This window comes from Schistocerca serialis, chromosome 11 (genome assembly GCF_023864345.2).
Source record: "Schistocerca serialis cubense isolate TAMUIC-IGC-003099 chromosome 11, iqSchSeri2.2, whole genome shotgun sequence".
Taxonomy (NCBI): domain Eukaryota; kingdom Metazoa; phylum Arthropoda; class Insecta; order Orthoptera; family Acrididae; genus Schistocerca; species Schistocerca serialis.
This window is the reverse complement of record NC_064648.1, coordinates 48,979,408-48,998,650: the sequence shown is the minus strand read 5'-3', so window position 1 is coordinate 48,998,650 and position 19,243 is coordinate 48,979,408. Positions and strand designations below refer to the sequence as shown.

Here is a 19,243-nt window from a genome sequence, read left to right as displayed (position 1 = left end):
CCGCTGACAATCTGGTGAGCCTGGAGTCGGCCATCCGTACTGCCTTTGCTCGTCGTCAGCACCTGGTCGCTGTCTTTTTCGACATGCGGAAGGCGTACGATACGACATGGCGCCGTCACATCCCATCTACGCTTCATGGATGGGGTCTTCGGGGCCCTCTGCCGATCTTTATCCGCAATTTTCTGTCGTATCGTACCTTCCGCGTGCAAGTCGTGGCCTCTCGTAGTTCCTCCCGAGTCCAGGAGAACGGGGGACCACAGGGATCTGTCCTCAGTGTCTGCCTGTTTTTAATCGCAATAAACGGGTTTGCTGCAGCGGTGGGAAATTCTGTCTCCGCTTCCCTCTATGCCGACGACTTCTGCCTTTACTACAGCTCTACTGGCATTGCAGCTGTTGAACGTCAGCTACAGGGCGCTATCCGCAAGGCGCAGTCTTGGGCTGTAGCGCATGGCTTTCAGTTTTCGGCTGCCAAGACCCGTGTTATGCATTTCTGCCGGCGCCGAACAGTCCATCCTGAGCCGTGGCTTTATCTTGCCGACGAACTCTTTGCTGTGGTGGAGACCCACAGGTTTTTGGGGGTAGTTTTTGATGCTCGGTTTACTTGGCTGTCTCATATTCGGCAGCTTAAACAGGCGTGTTGGAGGCATCTAAATGCTCTGAGATGCTTGAGCCACACCAGCTGGGGCGCCGACTGATCTACCCTGTTACGGCTCTACCAGGCGTTAATCCAGTCTCATCTGGATTATGGGAGCCTGGCTTATGGCTCAGCATCGCCATCTGTGCTGGGGGTGCTGGACCCAATACTACACAGTGTGATACGCCTTGCCACTGGTGCCTTCCATACCAGCCCTGTTGACAGCATACTAGTGGAGGCAGGTGTCCCTCCACTGCGGTTTCGGCGCCAATGTTTGCTGGCCACTTATGCTGCCCGTGTTCTTAGCACGCCCGGGCATCCGCACTACCGTCTCCTGTTCCCGCAATCGGTCGTCCATCTGCCAGAACGTCGGCCCCGGTCAGGTTGTATGATCGCGGTCCGCGTCAAAGAGCTTGTCTCCAGGCTTAGGGTTTTCACTGTTCCACCTCCTTTTCGGACCACTTTGCGTACACCCCCATGGTGTGTTCCTCGCCCTTGCCTTCGGCTCGACTTGGCCCAGGGCCCGAAGGACTCAGTCCCTCCGGAGGCCTTCCACTGCTGCTTTCTTTCCCTCCTTGCAATGTATCAGGGCGCTGGCATTGCGTACACTGACGGCTCGATGGTTGCTGGTCGTGTCGGTTATGCGCTTACTCTAGGGGACCATTCCGAACAATGTTCATTGACGGCCGGCTGCAGCGTTTACACTGCTGAGCTGGTCGCCATCTTTCGTTCCCTAGAGTATATCCGCTCCTGCTCAGGTGAGTCCTTCGTGATCTGTAGCGATTCCCTGAGCGGTTTACGAGCTCTCGACCAGTGTTATCCTCGTTCTCGTCTGGTGATGGCTATCCAGGAGTCCCTGCATACTCTTGCGCATTGCGGCAGCTCTGTGGTCCGTGTTTGGACCCCGGGCCATGTTGGGATACCCGGAAATGAAAATGTTGACCGCCTGGCGAAAGAGGCCACGAGTACACCATCTCTGGACATTAGCCTCCCGGAGACAGATTTGCGAGCGTTCCTACGCAGCAAAATTCTGGCCCTTTTGGACACTGAATGGCGCGCCCTGCCTTCACGAAAGAAACTTCGGGCCATCAAGGAGGCTACCGGTGTGTGGAGCTCCTCCTTGTGGGTCTCTCACAAGGAGTCTGTTGTCCTCTGCCGGCTGCGCATTGGGCACACATGGATGACGCACAGCCACTTATTGCGACATGAGGACCCACCTTCATGTCGCTGCGGCTCTGTTTTGACAGTGGTCCACATTTTATTGGACTGTCCACTTTTAGCTGTGCTCAGGCTGTCGTTCGCACTGCCTGACACGCTCCCTGCCCTTTTAACAGATGACTCTGCTATGGCTGGCTTAGTTTTACGTTTTATTCGGGCAGGGGGTTTTTATCATTTAATCTGAGTGTTTCTGTTTTATTTTATTGTTTTGTGTTGATTCTGGCCTTTGGCCTATGATTTTAAACTGATTTCTTAATGTGTTTCTAAGTGGTTGGCCTTTCCTTTTTTATTTCTATGGTCGGCCAACCACCGTCACACTCTGTGTGATTTTAGTCCTTTTTGTCTGGTCTTTGTCTAAGTTTCTCTTGTTCTGTGTCGTCTGTGATCTATTCTGTTAATCGTTTTTATTCTCTGTGGGTTTTTAGTATTTGGAAAAAGGGACCGATGACCATAGCAGTCTGGTCCCTTTAATCCCATAAACCAACCAACCGACTTTGAAAATACGTAACTTAGATTAAACAGTGGTAGACACCTGAGAAATCTATGAATAAGATGTGTGACCATAACAGTGATGCTGAGTAGTACGTGCAGTTGTGCAGTAAATATCTTAGCTCTGTCAGCTAGAGCCTACATGCAACCTTTGTGGTCTCGGGAGCATAAAATGCAAGAGCTTAATAATGATGCAGAAAAATAGGGCTGACCATTTTGATACTGGCACATGGCCAGCAAGATTCTGTAGTAATTGTGGAATTGGGAATTTTATTAGGTAATTGCATGAGAAGCTAGAGCAAGCTAGCAAGATAGCAAATTAATACTTTGTTGGAGAAGCAGTTCAGTGCCAGGTTGCTACATCTGTTACTGGTAGATTCAAACAACACACGAGTGTAACAGAGATCCTTCAGGAACTCAAATGAGAATTCCCAGAGGGAAGGTGATGTTCGTTCTAGAAACACTATTGAGAAAATTTAGAGAACTGCCATTTGAAGCTGACTGGTGAACGATTTTGTTGTTTCCAACATACACAGCACATAAGGACTATGAAGGTGAAATTTGAGAAGTCAGGGCTGATTGAGAGGCACATATATAGTCTTTTTCACTCATATTTGTGAGTGGAATGGGAACGGAAATCACCAGCAGGGTTATGGGGTACCCTTTACGATGTGCCATTAAGTGGATAGCGGAGTATAGATGTATGTGGAAATTCTAGGTAAAATAAGTAGCTGACCAATGTAGTAGGAGCAACAATGATATTTTTCATAGTAGTAAGTGTACATATACATACATACAAAATAACCTATTACTAGTTCCCTTAATTAGCCGTGCGAGTAGATTAGCACTAGTCACAAACAGCTGGTTGTCACTACACTTCACAGAGATAAATCCCTGTGGTAGCTTCTGCCTTAAGATTTGCAGTGTGGCTCGTCCCACATCCATCCACGTCTTCATTTATGGAATGCAATGTGTAAATTAAAGATTGAATAAATGAATAACATTCACACCATATCTCTAGCCAGGGCAGAGATTACAGTGTTGAAAGCAAATTTAATTTTCTGAAAAACATTGTGAAACATTAATAATAGGTGCAACCCATCAAGACAAATTAAGATCATCATATTTCACTGAAATAAGTTATACCTGTATAAGCAATTCCTCAAGGATGTTTAAAATCATCAGATTTCACAAGACTATAACTTTATTTATTACAAAGGTACAGAATTGGGGTCAAATTTTTATTTTTATACATGCCTGCAAAGCCTTTCTTTCCAAAGGAACCATATGATTTTAATGTTGCTCACATTTTGTGTTTGTGTGTGCACATAAAACATTAAGGTACTTTTCACAGCTATGCTTAGGACCAGATTCGTCATTTACTGATCACAAATATCAAAATCCTTTTCTACACATTTAAGCATCCAGACAATAGACTTGATCCATGCATTTGCAAGCATGTCAGTTTAGGAAACTCAATGCTGTTCCCATGTAGCATCACAGTTCATCCAGTGTTATTGGTACACATAGGTGGAGCCTGCCACAAACACCCACCAATAAAAAAGATACCATACTGTGAGATGAAGCAAATTTCATGGTCAGGTCTGCAGAACCTTGAGCTCATCAATGCTGGTTCCAATGCAGTGGTATACCATTCGTATGAAAAATTATATTTCTGATAATTTCCCATCTGTTCGGTTTTTTGACCATCTATGTGTTTTCTAACATTGTCAACTTTCTTCAATTTGTTACAGAATTTGCTCCTCTTCAGATTCAGTTCAGTGATATTCTCATCAAACTGTTCATCACATTACTTATGTGTAGTAATAACTCCCGATCACTACCAACAAACTTCCTGCCCATATTGCACAGCACTTTACCCTTATTAATGTTGCAGCTACCAGTTCAAGTCATCCCTTGAAGACTCATTTTATAAGAAGGAAAAGCAATCAGAAATGGCCTACTACTAGAAGAAGTAGACACTACTGGTCACACACTAAATGAAACATACTGCATCCAATTCCGTGGTGTCTGCTTGGGTTTCAATTGAAATGGGGTCCACAAATTGGTAAAATTGTCAAGTTGATTCCCTCAGCATTACTCACCTACAGGCAATTTCAATGGCATCTTTTGGAGTTTTCACTTGTTTTTGGAATTATCTTCTGGGAAAGCCAAATAGAAATAAATAAAATATTAATGTTATTTAATGTGAAAGGCAATAGGGAGTTCCATAGTGACATGTAGATGCAAAGTGTTCACATCACATTCCTACTACAAGCTTGTATAGGATAAATACTAATTTGTTCATTGCTGCCATGTCCTATAAGATTATCCTATAGGCTAGGACTGAGAGAAAGCGTGCTGGGAAGCATTTCTGCATGTAGACACTCTGGAGGAACATTCATTAATAGCAGGGCAGAGAGAGATGAGCTTTTTGGTTATCTCATTCTCATGCTGGTGCCTCCTTAATTTATTATCGATCTGAATGCCTAAGAACTTAACTCTTGGAACCTCATCCAGTGTCTGTCATTGATATCTCCTCGTATCTGTAAGTCATTTGAATTTGGAATTGCATGATGTATGTTTTTGTAAGTATAAAGGTTGAATTTTTGTGCTGTTGCCTGTAAACCAGTGGCAAACATGTTCCATTATTCTCCTGGCTGTTTCTAGTATGAATGTGTTTGGCCATTATCAGTGTACTAATTATCGGCAAGCATTGCAGATTTTGAAGGCATCTCCAGTTGCTTTAGCACAACATTTATGTAGGTCAGCCCTGTGGGACATCATATGTATTGTTTCCCGATTCTGTATTCAGTTTTCCTCCCAAGGTATCATTTATCACTATGACCCAGTTTATTGTTGCTAAGCTAAGATTCAGTTCTTGTAAGTGTAATTCATTTAACATGACAACACTTGTAGTTTCCCTGAGTAAAGGAAGATTAAGGCTTTATTGTGATGCCAATAAGTGTTCTCCACTTCTATGTGCCTTGTACAGTTACAGAATGAAAAAGTCATCCCAGCATTGGGGGACTGCTGTAAATAGTGAAGGAGAACATTTTGTTGATTATTTAAGTCTCTTAATTGTAGCTGTTATATATTACAATTAGGTAAATATGCCATGAACCATATACCAACCAAATAATTGCTGGAAATGGGTACATATGCCTTACCTTTTTTCATTTTATTGGTAAACTGTGTTTCCTTTCATCACTGTCTAACCAGTATGTATAATGTTCAAAACAAAACGTGGTCTGTTAAGCCCAGTGTCTGAATACAGATGTTGCAAACACGGATTGGTATTGTACATATCTTTTGCAACACAGTTAACTCAATGGATTTGTGCTAAGTCTTCAATGATGAATCATATTGTCTTTAGTTGTCAAGTTTATAAAGAATTTAATATTTTCTCAAAACGATTCTGATCTACAAGTAGGGTTATGGCTGAGTAAATGGCAGAACATTCTTAATTTCTTGTCGTAAAATGATGTGGCTCTGTTGAGAGGTTAATGTAATCTGTCCACTATTGATTCTCATAATATTTGAGGAGTAGTGTTTGGGTCAGCTGTGTTGTGACAGTTAACCAACATAAAAGCTAATTACTCTTGTTGTGAAGTATCGGTTAAAATAATTGTAATGAACAACCCTTAGGGTGCATTGAAATATTTTGTAGGTTATCAACTAAATGTGTTTACTTCATTGTAGAAATAACTGAACTACTAAATATCCACCAATTGATGTTGGAAATAATTTGATTTTGTTGTATGATCAGTAGGCGTGCTAGTTGCAGTGGATAGAGATGCAATTATTTCTTAATGGAATACAACAGTATAGTTACTCATTAAATGGTAGTTGAATCGAAAGTACAATTCAGCTGAGGAAAGAGCGATTCCAAGTTCTCTCTTGGGCAATCACATGTTTAAAAAGTGAGTTTCATTCATTGTTGTAGTAACAGTTCCTTTTCTAAATGATTGATAATGGGTTCACACAATTGGCCGTGAGGAATTAAAGATAGCTTCTGAAAGAATTTCTTAAAATTATGTTTAAATCAGAAATTATTTGAATTGCACCCTTCCTTTAAAATCCAAATACATAAGAAATATGTTAAATTAGGCATGCAATAATTGACTCTAAAACTTGAAATCTTGAAGATAAAAGTAAAAAACTAATTGCATTTGGGACACCATAGATTCTATACATAGCTCACACAAATAGCATTAGTCATAATGCAATTTTTGATACTCAAAAAAACTAAAACTATACATAAATCATACGATTTAAATACATGAGTCTTTCGGTTTTTCATTATATTACATTTTCTTCTTAGAAAAAAAAAGATAAAAAAAATTCATCTTGCAACACAGTCATAGGCCCCAATTATAAAGACATAAGTAATATCTGATGCTTTTTAAATGATCATTGGTTAATTTATTAATGTTCAAATTTGTTCAGTTCTAAAAAAAGTGCTGTCACTTTTGTATTTTGTGAAAAAATTGTAGCCTTTGGAATGGGTTTCAAAAACAATACCATAGGTTCTGCATTTTCAGAGATGCCATAGAAATTGTTTTATACCTCTCTCATTTAAAATTTCTACAATGAAAAAACAGTCCAGGATTTATCAGATCAATATGCACATTCTTGACAGCATCTGTTGCTATAGTGTCTTCGTCTGCAGCATTTGATCCCCGCAAGAATCATTTTCCACCTCTGAATACCAAGCACATCTTTGATGGGTTGCATCATTAGTTACGAGAAGATGTTTGGTTTTTTCAAGCTTCATGGTTGTTGTGACAACAATATTATGATAGCTTAAGGTAAAAAATAATAATAGTTTTGAATATGAGCAAAAACGTTTTGAATATGAGCAAAAACGTTTGACCTTAATGCGAGTTACACTCACTCAGTTGTCCAGAAACCATCTTCCAGTACCATAAAATATGGTTTTTACTTGAATCTGAGTTTGTGCCATTTATAAAAATCTGTAGCTCAGCCAGCATACCATTTTCTGTGTTTCATCTGGTTCCACACTACTCTCCTCATTGTACCACAAATAGCATACATGACGACTTTACCATGTCACGCAGCAAAGAATAACAGTCCATTTCCAGTTTAAATACTTTTGAACACAAACTGGATAATGTGTACTTTTTTTTTTCAAATATAGAAGAAGTACAGCCATCTCAACGAATTGTCAAATTTTGTTACATGTGAAATCTTCTTATTTACATCAGGTATTATTTATATGAGAACACAGCAACAGAAACTGTTTCATGTGTTAGATCTCATTAGTGATGATGGCATGATAAAATGTTCCTGCAGCATCCAGGCACAACCTGCAAAGCCTGTACTAATTCATGTTATGAATGAGCATTTTGACTTTGGTCTTTGTTAATCATAGACACACTATCTACAAAGTCAGTCTGTAGATTTCCAGATTTGAGAAATCCATTTTGCACATATCCCCAATTCAGCAGATTGTGAGTTTTCTATGAAGCAGTGAAATATTAAATATAAAATTTCCTTATAAATTTCTGACACTACGTCAGTGATGCTACCATTAACTTCTGCATATTTTTGTTGCCTGTCAACATCAATCCATTTTTTTCCATTTTGCTTGTTTGTCAGTCAGCTTCATTCTTTAATGTGGAGTGACGTTTAGGAGCTACAGTTTTTACACTTTATACATGAGTTCGTAGTACAAATGAATTATCGGTAGACTACATGTTCCAGTAACTCCTCACCTCATAAAAAAAATGCTCTTTTCAGTGCATTCACCAGATAATAAGAGTTGGCATGATACCTTCATACATACATTGAGGTGTATTCAAAACGAACAAAATGTGTAATAAATGAAAGTATTTTTTATTTGTCCTATTTCTGTATCTGTCTAAAATTGCTTATAAGCTCCCTGAGCTGAAAATACCATGTAGTACTTTTTGCAAAACTCTGTGCATCTTTCTCTTCCGATCTTTAAATAATCTGTCAGGTGCTTGACAGATTGTCATCCCTGTTGTAAAAAAAATCAACTGTTTGCTTCTTTTTTTTCTGAAACCTTGTTATCCAGTTTGTGTTGTTAATGTGTGCTTAAACATAATGGAAGTTGTTCCACTGGAACAATTAATTTGTTTGTTACTGCATATTTCCATGTTGGGCTCTCTGGATGTAGTTATTTCAATCTTTTCACTGCTTTTCCTAAAGTTTATGGGGATTAGTATGAACGTAAATAGGGTTCTGATGATTACACTCCAGTGACATGAGTGATTGTGCATTTACATTGCTTGTACATACTCTTCACAACTCTTTTTCCTCTTTACCTTTATTTTAAATCTAGACATTTGCGAAGTTGTTCTCTTCCCTTTCTTCTGAAGTCTTGTGATATTTGCTTGTCTTTTTCTCTACACTCAACCAATTGTAATTGATTTGCTTACAGTTTTGCAAAATTTCTCTCTCTCTCTCTCTCTCAAATTTACTATCCATTATCTTTAACAGAAAGCTAGTAATAATAATGTGTAACAATGCACCAGCCTTCATATACAGATGTATTACTATGTAAATTATTCAGTAAATGAAACTTTTATTGTTTCATCCACAAAATAATTCCGCCATAAATTCTTTGCTTTACAGCACATCTTTTTTAAATTGTTTAGGTTACAGTTACCTAACAAAAAATTTAAACATTCTTCCTGACTGACCTTCTGTGTAGTAAGAATCCTTGATGTTAAATTCTTCTTTGGATATCACAACTTAATCAGTATTTTTAGTTCCATATCTGGCATCAAACATGATGAATTTAAACTTAAAATGCCTCTAACACTGTAGCCAAACAAAATGTATTTTGTAACATGGTCTACGCAGTTCAAATCAGCACACAGGAATTGTCATACTGATCAGTACATCAGGTATGTAATGTGAAGATTCTTCATATCATTGTAACCTCTACTTGTAACTTTCAAAAAAAAGATGTGGGAAATTTTTTACATTTTTGCTCTTCAGACAGGAAAATAGATACTACAGATAAACCTTGATGCAAAAACACAGATAAGGTTCAGAAAATTATATTTTACTCTCGTGTTCACATTTTGGATTGGCTCAAAACTACAAATTTGTCAGACAAAATGGCTGGTCTTCACTTAACTTCAGGAGTTGAAATAGCTAGTACTGACAATACATGCACACAAAGGTACAAGTAACTTCCCTAGCTTTTGGAATTATTATTTCCTTCATCTGGAAAGAGTTAGTAACAGATACAGGAAGGTTAGGAAAGAAGGGCAGGTCACTGAGACCTAAAGTGTGTTACTCACAAGGAAACATCACCAATTTGACTTTATATTTTATACAGAACAAAAGCATACAATGTTTTATGGACTACGACACACTTTTTTCTTAAAAAAAATTTTTACATCATTCGGGTGTGTCTTATACTCAAAATTAATTTTAAAATGTCCTGTGTTTGTTTTAAAATTCCTGCAAGGCTTAAAGAAGGCCATATATTCAATGCTGTGGGAAACCTATAACTATCTGGCAACACGATTCAACTGGCAGCAGCAGTGCACCGATGCAATGAACGTGAGCTGTAGAGCTTAACAAGCTTGTTAACACTGTCCCCCTCCTGCCCCGCCATCACAAACCTAGAACACTGTCAAGCCTATGATGTATCACAGCAGTCTACAGTGCCAGTGAACTTGAACTGAAAGTGATTTGTATTATTGATAACAGAAGAGTATTTTCTTTAGTAGTTTATTAATGAAAAAAATAGGGGTTTCATATGATGTGGGCTATAAATTGAACATAATAACATATGCAGACCAATATGGAAACAGAGCAGCTGAGTGGCATTTTGGTCCTCCTCCAACAGAAAGAGCCATTCATGATTGGCTTGCCAGTAAGGAAGAACTGAAAAAATGAGTAAGACTACATGTGCCAATTTAGGACTGAATGCAAAATGGCCTAAACTAATCTTATATCCAGAATTAAAGCAACAAACTACTACTTCCCCATCCTGTGTTTCATTCACAATACAATCCTACAAACTGTAACCAGATGTCCATATGATCGTGTTCTGCATGGAAGATGGCATTCCGGTCAACTGACAACTTTGCCAATGATGTCAGGGGACGTATGAAATGAGGTAGTGTTTGTTGGGTAACCTCACATTCACAATCACCATGTACACAGCTACAGACAGTGCAGTTTGACACAGAGAAAATGCCTACTAGACTTGGCATTGGAGGGCCATAGAAAGAAAGGAAGCAGGACAGTCAAAAATTGATGTGGCCTGATGGCTTAGTGTGAATTGTGCTGTTGTTTCTTGGATGTAATGACAGTTCATAGAGACTGAAACTGTATCGCAAAGTCCAGGGCACGGTTGACCACATGTGACTTCTGAAGAGAGGACTGTTATTTTGCTGTAAGGTCACAACAGACTGCCTTTGTACTGCACGGTAGCTGGCAAATAAGCCTGCAGCATCCGCTGGATGTGTTGTATCAAGGTAAACTGTGTGCAGATGGCTTTGGCAGAGTGGCCTTTATTGTTGGAGACCTGCTGTATGTCTACCTCTGACACATCTTCATAGAAGGCAATGTCAAGAGTGAGCAGGCAGCTTGCTTGTGACTAAGGGCAGCCTGCCCTGTCTTGTGTTTGAATGGTGGACTCCATGCTGCATTCCAGGATGTCACTGTGGGTGTCACAGGTGTGTGGTGTTGGCTGTGATAGTGGGACAAGTATCATACGAACTGCTTAGTACTTCTACACTTCAGATTGTTTGTTTAGTGTTTAAGGCGTGTATTGTAAATACTAATCTGGTGGCAAGTGATGAAAAACTTCCGTCTTTCCACTAGCATGTTGCAGCATTGGCTGTTGCTATACTGTGCCCAGCTGGCTCTGCTTTGCAAAGCAAGTTGGCCATGTTTTGCTTTTCAATGCATGACACTGTCACCCATGTGCCGCTGGCTGTTCTTCTGCTCTAGCATATTTTTTGACCAATTATGGTCAATACGCTACATTGACATTTTTATCAAGACTCTGTCTCTCGGACTGACCAAACTACACTACCCATTAAAACAGAGTTACTGGCGACAAGTATTTCCGGCCTTATTTCGCCACTTATGTATTGTTCTAACAATTAGTTACCTTAACCCTTTCACTGAATCTCATAAATTTCCATAGGGACCCTTGCCCTGCACCTTGACTCAAACACCATGGTACTAATTTCATTACTGTGCTTCTTGCACAATTTTTTCCAACTCTATACGTCTCACTTAAAAGCGAAAATAAATCGATTATTCTTCATACTTTATCACTGTGCATTCTGCTGCTTTTATGCTTGGGTTATCCAACACAGTGGAACCTGAACTATGGCTGGGTCCGAACTCGGTCGTGTTCTTTGTCTTTTGTGTACCAGAAGTACTCCAGGCTCAGCGGAATAAGTGCCGCTGCAGTGGTTGGTATGACAATGGTGAGTGTTGTCTCATTCTGGTGCTGATTTTCACAATATGAATTTACATGTTGCAATAACGTTTCCAGGGAGATTGGTCCCTCCTGCCAGTTCAGAAGTGTGTTTACAGATTACATTAGTTCTGGCCCTAGAGTTTGATTTAAGCTGGGTGGTTTGCGGCAGGTGGCACTTCCATGGGCTCTTCTGGCCAGTACAAATGTGGCTGGGAAATGCTCAAGTGAGTTATCCCTGCAATCATGATGGACAGGCAGAAAGTAGGCCCCATTACTTTGGACGCTGTTCCATTTAATAAGAAAGCATTCACCTTTCATTCTACCCTCGTTGCTGATGTACCACTCCACTTCTTGTAACAACTAGCTGCTACTACCATCTTGACAAAGCCCATGTGCCTCGACATGCGAAAGTACAATTCTGGCTGGACCACATTTTAATTGTATTCTCTTTCCTTCTTTCTCCCATTATCAAGTTCACTGCAGAGGAATCCTGCCCCACTCATATTACCATACGCAGACAGACTATGATTTTCTCTCGGTGGCATTTTTGTAACTTTGCTTCCTCCATTTCTACATATCTTCCTTCATCTTTTGCAGTTAATGACAGTCGCTGAGTTTTTACTCTTACAAATTTCTTCAGTGTTCCCCTTGTGACGAGTTATGCATGAATTATGTAGCACTCATGATGTTCTTGTTTCCCTGCTACTGTTACAGAAATGGAAATAGAAACTTTTCTTCCATCAGTTCTCAATGATGCTGTGGCTACTCCAAATTAAAGGGCAAGCCTTTGTGCTCAGGTTCTGAAACCAACCTCAACTTCGGCGATAGTTCCTTCTGTACTGTCCTTAGAACCTTTAAATACTTCCCTTCTTGCAAGAAATTTACCCCTAGCTGGAACACTATCTTCTACGGACTGCAACCATTTTAATAACTACTTCCCTCTCTAAGACTTCTACTTGGATTTGTAGTTCTTCGATATTCTGAGTAATATGTAATGCTGCTGGTTTTCTACTTCAGCTATCTGCATTCCCATGCTTCTTCTCAGTTTTATGAATAAGTTCAAAATCAAATTCGCTTAGCATTGCTGCCCATCATGTCAACCTATTTGGAAGGATTCTTTAACCCCAACAACTATTTTAATACCATATGATCTGTTATTACTCTGAATGTTTTACTGTACAAATAAAATTTGAAGTATGAAAGTCCATAAATAAGGTTAACTTCTCATTCTCCATTGTGGAATAATTTCATTCTTCAGAATTCAGTTACCTTGAGCGTAAGCTACTGGATGTTCTACACATTCTACCTCTTCTGACAAGAGACAGGCTGGTGCATGAGTTTATGCATCACATAATAAAACAAATTCTGTATTAAAATCTGGAAATGCTACAATTGGACTCAATGTTTAAGCATCTTTTAGCTCCTCAAAAGCATGCTAGCACTGTTCTGACCAAACAAATTTAGTACCCTTCTTCTAACAATTGTCAACCTTTTGGCAGTATCCACACACCCTTTTACGAACTGATGGTAATAGTTCACAAGTCCAGAGTGACTGCAACTCTTTTACAGATTGTGGTATGGGAAATTCCCATACAGCTCTAATTTTGGTCTGTGTTACATCCATCTTTTGATATGTCCTAGGTATGCTATCTATTCCATCAAAAAGTCACACTTTTTTGTACTCACTGTTAACTTCACTGCTTTTAACCTTAGGAATACTTCCCTTAAGCACTGCATATACTGTCTGCTGTCACTTCCATAGACGATTATTCCATCAAAATATACAGCATTTCCATGGTTTCAAACTTCTGAGAATTGTGTCCAACAATCTCTGAAATGTTATACAGGTGCATTTTTTAATGAGGATGGCATCCTTCTGATTTGGTAGTGTCCCCATGGTTCCAGAAATGCTGTTTTGTGTCTAGTAGACAAATTGATCTCCTCACACACTGTAGTTACCGCACTGCTGTGCGCAAATCTGTCAGACACCCTGTCCACACACATTCTGACATTTCTGCATGCAGCCCTCTTAAAAAAGCTTTGAAGACCCTCTGCTATGCTTCTTGCAAAATAATGTCATTAACTTCAGCATCCTGCCCCAATGCACAAGTATGTCCATTGATTTTCCTTATCCTATCTGCAAATTCTTCCACAGTTTCTTTATTTCTCTTAGTTATTGCTGTGAATTGTTCCCTATAGTGTCTGGCACTATTTTGATCCATATATCTTAGAATTAACCCTTCTTTAAATTCTACGAATATTGTGGCTCCCTTCACAGCCCCTGTATACCCTAAATATGTTTTTACTTCCTTTGTTAGTATCAGTTTTGTAACAGTCAATAATACTTCATTAGACCAACCGCGCATCTTAGCCAGATATTGAAGGTGAAGACATGCTCATTTCGGTTGTTTTACCAGGACAAGGACCAATTAAACTTTTGTCTGACAAATTTACACTGTGTTGAATGATTGTGATCCTGTCAACCCACAAAGTTCCTTATTTTCTGCTGGTAATTCTGTTACCTTCTCGAACAATATGCATACTGCTTCTGATTGTGGTACATATTGTGTCTCTGGTTCTATTGAAGCTTTGTCCTTGACAACACTCACTTCGAGAACTAACATTCACAATACAAGAAGACAAAATACATTAACTTAATTCTTACATGTAATTATGAGCCATATTGTCTCCCAGCACTGCCTAGCCGTATGGCCCAAATGATTACATGTGTAACATTTTCCTAGAAGTGATTTCATACATTGCACTTATGACCCTTGAGGTTACACTGTGCACATCTAACAGTCACTAACTAGTCATACCTTCCATTACCTCTAAGAGTAGAAAAATCCACTGGTTCTCTATTCGCAATAAAATCTATGTTATAAAATTCATGACTGTCAGATGGCTTTTCTATGACCAAAATATAAGGATTTTCTTTTTCTTTACTTCACTGTAACAAAGGGTGTAAGTTCAAACATTGCTAAAAGAAGTGATGGCAAAGTTCTGACATCAATGTTGCATGATCCTTGGATTGTCACATGTGGAGGGTGAAATGAGGTGTCAGGGCGACTGTAGATATGTTTAATTACTTTCTTTTTTCCAGCCCTCAGCTGTAGTAAATCAGGAACAGCTAGGTAGAGGCTCCCAGTTGCCTCTTAAGTGAAATAGTAGACATCTGTCATTGCTGACAGGTCAAGGAGCAAGGCTGAATATGGGGTCACTCAGTGTTGCTATCAGCAGTCACTCTGGCTGTGACAGCGATGCAGCTGATGATGGCCGTAAACTTCCTCCAGTGAGCAGCCAGCTCCCTTGTGCCTCACAGCAGGCTTCCCTGTGTAGTGGTCAAACGGCAGACCCCATAGTGCATTCTAGGATGTCACTCTGGGTGTCACAGGCTTGTGGGTGTTGTTCGCTCTGATATTGAGACAAGAATCATTTAGTACACAAATAGCTGAATGTTTATTCGTTCCAGACTATGTTCATTTAGGGCTTCAGGCAAATATTTTAAACACGACTGGTGGCAGGTGAGGAAAGGCTCCTGACCTTCTGCTAATGCACTCCAGCGTTGGCTGTTGCTGTATCACGCCCAACTGACTCAGCTTCGCAACACCAGTTGGTTGAGTATTGCTTTGCAGCATGTAATACTCCCACCCACCTGCAGCTGGCACAGTTGCAGCTCACTTCTGCTCTGGCGTATTTTCTGACCAAATTCAGTTGACATGCTACAGACGAAACCCAACAAGGAATTACACCAGAGAGAGCATTGAAAGGACCTACAATCACACCTGTGTGTCACTGGAAAAAAGTTGTTGTCTACTGTAAGAGAAGACATTTTGGTCAAATCTTTCAAGAAGTACTGCATAGGTAATGCTCTGGTGGGCAGTGAAGACCATCTCTTATATGAAGAAGACAGTCGTTATGAAGGAGAAGTTCAATTTTGATATTCAGGGGTCTTTAGGTCAGTGCAGTTCTATACACAGAATTGTTGTTAGCCTGGCTTTGCAATCTAATATTACAAATTGAAAAAATGTTACTTTTTAAAAAGTGCTTAAGTATGAATGTGTACCCTATAGCCTGCAGCATCTTATACTCTGTAAAATATACTGAGGACCCTCACTGATCACTCCAAAAGGAGTGGAAAATCATGAAGTACAAGACCCTGGACAGATTGACTTACCAAGAAGCTGAATGTAAATTTGAACGATTATAACCCATATGGTTGACGTCGACATATGCTGCAGCTACATTACCATTGCCATCACAAGTACCTAGTTTAGGAGCAAGCCCCACCTCCTCCCCAAATGCAGGGGACATCAGTCCCCACCCACCAGCCAGAGAAGCAACAGCCTCCTCTGGCTCATCTCGTGTGGAAGCGGTCGCTTGGGACTCTCTCTCCCAAGGTCTCCACTAATGCTACAGCGGACACTCGCCAGTGGCTAAAGGAGCCAAAAGCTGCTGGTCAAAGAGCTGCACGGTCTTCCTCCATGCCTGAAGCTACTTCAGAGAAGTCCTCTCAGCAAGGCCCTAAAGAGAAGTGAGAGGGCAAACAAAAAAAAAAAAAAAAAAAAAGTAGTCTGCTAAGAGAAAGAACCCTCAGGTGGCCTCAACACCACTACTAGCTACCAGTTCTATACCTGTGGATGAGGTGGAGATCTCAGCATCTACTGATGACCTGGATCTCACTTGATGCCTCATCCACAATAGGAATGGATACAAATACTCAATCGGTGGTAGCAGATGATGCTGATGTGTAACCTGCCTCCTTGCATGCTTCATGCCTTCCCAGCCTCACAATAACCTCATCCTCCAGTGGAACAGCAGCGGCTTTTTCCACCACCCGACTGAGCTACAGCAAATGTTTAGGTTTACACCTGCTTTCTGCATTGCCCTCCAGGAAATCTGGTTCCTGGCAATGCGGACCCCTGCCCTTCATGGCTATAGGGGGTATTACAAGAACTGGAGCAACTATAATAGTGCGTCAGGTGGAGTTCTTGTTTATGGCCTGAACTCAGTATGCAGTTAACCTGTGCCCCTTCAAACCACTCCTGAAACTGTGGCTGTCAGGATAAGGACAAAGCAGGAAATAACTGCCTGCAACATATATCATCATCCGGATGGTGCAGTACCCCTGAAAGCAGTGGCTGCACTGATTCATCAACTCCCTAAACCTTTCCTACTTATGGGAGATTTTATCGTCCATAACCCCTTGTCGGGTGGCACTGTGCTTACTGGTCAAGTTAGAGATGTCGAAACTCGACCTCTGCCTCTTAAATACTAGGGGCCCCTACACGTTTCAGTGTGGCTCATGGCACTTACTCGGCCATTGCTTCATCCCTCTGCATCCCAGGACTTCTCCCATCTGTCCACTGGAGAGCCCATGATGCCTTGTGTGGTAGTGACCACTTCCCCATCTTCCTGTCACTCCCCCAGCACCATTCCCCCCCCTCCCCCCAGATGTCTACCAAGATGGTCTTTACACAATGCAGACTGGAAGCTTTCACCTCTGCTGTCCCCATTGAAACTCCATCACATGGTACCATCAATGTGGTAGTTGAGCAGGTCACTAGAACAGTCATTTCTTTGACAGAATTAACGATCCCTTGTTCTTTATAGTGCTCCAGCGAAAACCTTGGTGGTCGCCAGAAATCGTTGAGGCCATTAAAGAGCATCGACAAGCTCTACAGTGACGTAAGTGACACTCTTCCGTAGCGCAGTTAATAGCTTTGGAAGGGCTCATGTTCGCATTCTCCAGCTTATAAAAAGACGGAAAGAGGCATGTTGGGAGAGGTACGTCTCGACCATTGGTGCCATACGTCACCTTCCTAAGTCTGGAAGAGGATCGGACATGTATGTGCGTACCAGACCACGACAAGTGTTACTGGCACTAACATCAGTTGTGTGTTATCTACTGACACAAAGGCAATTGCTGAGCACTACGGTTGAGCCTCTGCACCCTCAAATGGCAGATGGAAAGGAAAGCACTCTATTTCACTGAATGTCACATTGAACCCTATAATGCTCGATTTACAGAGTGGGATTCCTCAGCGCCCTTGCACATTGCCCTGACACAGCTCCTGGGCCATATCAGATCCACAGTCAGATGATCAAACATCTATTGTTTGACTAAAAGTGCCATCTCGTTATCATCTTCAACTGGATCTGGTGCGATGGCATCTTTCCATCGCAATGGTGGGAGAGCACCATTATCCCAGTGCTCAAACCCGTAAAAACCCACTTGATGTGGATAGCTATTGGCCCATCAGCCTCACCAACGTTCTTTTTAAGCTGTTAGAATGTATGGTAAGTCGACAGTTGTGTTGGGTCCTGGAGTCATGTGGCCTACTGGCTCCATGCCAGGGCAGTTTCCGCCAGGGTCACTCTACCATTGATAATCTAGTTTCCCTTCAGTCTGCCATCTGAACAGCCTTTTCCAGACGCTAACACCTGGTTGCCGTCTTTTTTGATTTATGAAAAGCTTAAGACACAACCTGGCGAAATCATATCATTGCCACATTTTATGAGTGGGGTTTCCAGAGCCCATGCCAGATTTTTATGCAAAATCTCCTATCGATCTGTACTGTCCGTGTCCAAGTTGCTGCCTCCCGTAGTTTGCCCCACATTCAGGAGAATGGGGTCCTGCAGGGCCCTGTATTGAGTGTATATCTATTTTAGTGGCCATTAACTGCCTTGCAGCAACTGTCAGGCCATCAGTCTCGCCTTCTCTGTACGCAGATGACTTATGCATTTCATGCAGCTCCTCCAGTACTGGTGTTGCTGAGCAGTGCCTACAGGGAACCATTCGCAAGGTGCAGTCATGGGGTCTAGCCCACAGGTTCTGGTTTTCAGCTGCGAAGTTGTGTGTCATGCCCTTCTGTCTGTGTCGTACCATTCATCCGGAGCCAGAACTTTACCTTAAGGATGATCCACTCACTGTAATGGAGACATATCGATTCTTAGACTGGATTTCAACACGTGATTGACGTGGCTTTCTCATCTTGGTCAGCTGAAGTGGAACTGCTGGCAGCACTTCAATGCCCTCTGGTGCCTGAGCAACACCAACTGGGGTGCAGATCGCACTAAGCTGCTGCAGCTCTATAGAGCCCTTGTTCGATCTCGTCTTGACTATGGGAAACTGGTTTATTGTTTGGTGGCGCCCTCAGCGATATGTTTACTCTACCCGGTTGACTGGTAACAGGAGGTTTCAGGACGAGTCCAGTGACCAGGTCGGAGTCCCTCCATTGAAGGTTAGACATGCACAACTGCTCGCCAGGTGTGTTGCACACATTCATAGTTCTCCAGAGCATCCACATTACCATCTCCTTATCCCATACACGGTATTTCATCTCCTGCATCGGAGGCCCAGGTCAGGGCTTATGACTGCAGTTCGCAACTGATCTTGTCTGTCTGGAGTCCTTGCTTTTACCACCTATGCTCAAGGTCCATTCATGTACACCTCC

At 41.3% G+C, this 19,243-nt stretch overlaps 1 protein-coding gene across 9 annotated transcripts in view; it reads left to right on the top strand.

Annotated features, from left to right (window-relative positions):
- LOC126427081 (zinc finger protein 99-like) overlaps positions 1-19,243 on the top strand; it is a 141,063-nt gene that overhangs the window by 36,225 nt on the left and 85,595 nt on the right. The window lies entirely within an intron of this gene.